Raw genomic sequence first — 3,554 nt, 5'->3', positions numbered from 1 at the left:
CTGGTGTGGGACTGCCTGGAATATCCTGGACTATGATATACACGTTCTTGGTGATTTGCTTCTTTTCACTGCACAAGTGATATCATTGTGCTAGCAGAGCAAATCAGCATTCTACCAGGCAATTCTAAAAATGGGGGGGGGGACAAAAAAAGTACAACTTTGAAACTGGAATTCAGATCAGTACTAAATATGGCACAGATGTGGAAGACAGTCTGCTCCTGCTCTGTGACCAATTTGGGGAAGTTTAGGAAAATGGGTTTTGAGGTTTGTTTGTTTTTTAAAGTAAAACTGTTCTGCCCCCATGGAGAAACAAGCAACCTTTCAATGTCCCCAGATTTAAAACAGGTCAAATAAATTGAAAAAAACCACTTTTTTTATTCATGAAGGCTTTCACGGCTGGGATCTAATGGTTGTTGTGGGGTTTTTCAGGCTCTTTGGCTGTGTTCTGAAGGTTGTTTTTCCTAACGTTTCACCAGTCTCTGTGGCTGGCATCTTCAGAGAGTGCTGTCCTCTGAAGATGCCGGCCACAGAGACTGGCGAAACATTAGGAAGAACAACCTTCAGAACACAGCCAAAGAGCCCGAAAAACCCACAACAACCATGAAAAGACCAGTCTTGATTATCTTGAAAGAGAATGGTTGGCACCACCCACTTTTTTATTTGGAAGGAATCCAGGTTGCAGGGAATGAATTACTGATCCTCAAAAAAGACCTTTCAAAAGGGAAAAAACAACCACTTTGCTTTAAACTGAGCATATTTGGAAAAGGCTTAACAGCAAGAGTGTTCCAAGGTTGCAGCTTTATGTTGGGAAGGCTGCAGGGAAATGAAAGGTCATGGAGGGAGAGTCAAAAGACAAGGATTTTTTTTTTAAAGAAGAAAAGAACTCCAGCAACTCAGCCTTGTTTTAAAGAAAATAATGTAGCAAAAGTCCTTCAGAAAGGGACATTTTGTCATGCATCTCCAGGGAATTTGCACTGAATTTTGTTAGGAATATTCAAAGTATTTCTGCATTACAGAAGCACAGTGTGTTCCCATGTTGCCAGCATGGAAGAGGATGCCAAGCTTTAAATAGCAAAGAGCAGCCTACATGTCGACAACACCTATGGCAGCAGTCAGGGTGATCTACTGGATATTCTCTTGTTCTAACTATTATTCATATTTGTCAAAAAACAGCCCTGGCAATGGCCTTGTGTTTGGATGAAAAGTGGTCCACTGATGAAAAAAAAGGAGTCAGTTTCTGCTGTTTTCCGTTGCTTGGTGTCACTTTGTGAGTTGAAGAGTTTCCTTTTTTCCTGCTGGCAATGTGGGCATAATATTGGGCAGCAATACTGGGCCATTTCCTGGTGTTTTGAACCATGGATACAGAAGCACAATATCCCACATTCATAAACTGGAGGCTTTTTGAAGAACTGAATTGATTTTCTGCTCGTTGTAGCAAATTATCACCAGCAAGCAAGGTAATCAAAGCATGGGAATAAAGAACACCAGTGATTCCTTTCAAAGTTTTACTTCTCAGTTTTCCAGAAGCCTGAGGTTTTTAGATAATTTAGTTGGACTTTGAATAAAAGAAAAAAGGATAGCACTGCGACTCAGTGGTTGTGAAGCAAGAGTGTAGAGGGAAACTCTCTTTATGTCGGAAGGAAGTCTCAATAGTTGATGGAAGTCTATTCAGCATGTTTTCTATTCTCCACTGTATCCTAATTATGGCTAAGTAATTGAAGTGCTCCCCTGAAGGATGCCATTTTAAATGGTGTCTAGTACAAATTTATGGCTGGATAAACGATTGCTCCAAAACCGAGTAGATGATATTAGGATAATAAAGGCTGGGGTACTAATGAGAAGGGAATTGAGTTCTTTGCACACAGAGAAAACATCTCTCGGCAAGTTGCTGCTGCTGTCAACCTTCCCCTTTCAGATCAAACTCTCTTATTGTGTTCTAAACTTAGCATCCATGGAATATAATGTATGTTAACCATTATTCATTCAAGTGACAGAGTGGAAACACGTGTAACATGACAATATATAAGCTTGCCCAGAGCAAGCTCATCTCTAACGAGGTGATGTTATAACTTTTTTCTTCTGTATTCTTTCTTCTATCTTCTGCTCAAAATATAAAATCTAATTTTGGGGTGGTGTGGAAACAAGCATACCATCTGAATTGCAAGGGCAACCTTTTCTCAAGATTACAGATCCCCAGAGTGACTAATGGAGCAGAAACCACCTTAATGGAAGAGGGTATTAGGGAGTAGCCTGTTTGATTTAGATATCTGCCTTGCATTCCTTTTCACTGTTACAGTGGTACTACTGAACCAACGTGGGTAAACTATATATTTTAGTCCTAGGGTAACCTTAAGGGGTGGGCAATATGGTTATTGCCCTAAATGCCAATGTGTCAAAAAACAAACAAAAAAACCACAAACCAACAACCTTGGATTTATGAATATTGATTTGCTCTGCGACACAATATCATAGTTGGGTATGTATGTCATTGAATGTATTTACCGTATTTTTCGCTCCATAAGATGCACTCCCCCCCAAATAGAGGGGGAGAAAGTATGTGTGTCTTATGGAGTAAATACAGTAAAAAAAGGGCTCAACCACCACCACCCAGAAGCCTCCCACTGCCATGCTGGGAGGCTTCTGAACTGGCACCAGAGACTGCTTGCTGTTTGGACCTCACCATTCTGCACTGCTAGCTTTCCAGGATCTGCTTCCTGCAGCCCACCTGGAAAACCAGCAAGGCCGACGGCAGCAGGCAGTGAAAATAGCCAAGGACCAAAGGGGGAAGGGTGATTCTAGAAAGACCAGGGGAAACCATAAACACAGTCCCCCACTTAGGCAGTTGATTTTCCCACATTTGGGGAAATCCTAGGGGTCAGCATATCCAAAGTGCAATAGATGAGCCTTACCCTGGGAAAACCACTTTTATAATACAGTAATGGTATCTCCCCTGCCAGGTATGAGTTAGAATGGCCCCTGAAAATTCTTCCCCTTTCTGTGCCCTATCCCCCAAAGGAATGGTGACACCCCGGCTGCACCTCCTGTAAAATGTAAAATTTAGTTTAAAAGCTGCTTGTTTTGGGGTTAAACTGTGCTGGGGTGAAAAGGTGCTCCGTTTGAGTTGAACCCTGCTTGTGTAGAAACATTCATGCTTGCCTTAAAAATCTGCTTGTTTTTCTTTAAAAGCTGCTTGTTTTGGGTTAAACCGTGCTTGGGTGAAAAGGTGCTCCGTTTGAATTGAAACCTGGTTTTAGACCAGCGCCGATCAGCTGTTAGGTGGGGAGAGGGGAGGGGAGGGGGCAGGAGGGAGAAGAGCACAAAATGGCTGCCGTCTGCCGGCTGGCTTTTAGCTGTTTGGGGCTCTTTTTTTACTGTTCTGGGGTCTACCAAGGCACGGTGAAGAACAAGGCTCAGTCTACAGTACCTGGTAAGTGACTTTCTTTTAAGTTTTTAAAAGTTTCTGACCTTCCCCCCCCCCCATAAAAATGCATTAATTAATTTTCAATGCATTTCTATGGGAAATTTGGATTCAACTTGCAAACTTTTCAACTAGT

General features: G+C 42.0%; 1 non-coding gene across 1 annotated transcript; it reads right to left on the bottom strand.

The window, feature by feature from the left end:
- Positions 1-2,805: 2,805 nt before the first annotated feature.
- LOC140706148 (U1 spliceosomal RNA) lies at positions 2,806-2,965 on the bottom strand. The gene has a single exon (XR_013544132.1). It is a non-coding gene; the product is annotated as a U1 spliceosomal RNA (small nuclear RNA).
- Positions 2,966-3,554: the final 589 nt, after the last annotated feature.

Source organism: Pogona vitticeps, chromosome 3 (assembly GCF_051106095.1).
Source record: "Pogona vitticeps strain Pit_001003342236 chromosome 3, PviZW2.1, whole genome shotgun sequence".
Taxonomy (NCBI): domain Eukaryota; kingdom Metazoa; phylum Chordata; class Lepidosauria; order Squamata; family Agamidae; genus Pogona; species Pogona vitticeps.
This window is presented reverse-complemented; position numbering and strand designations above follow the sequence as displayed.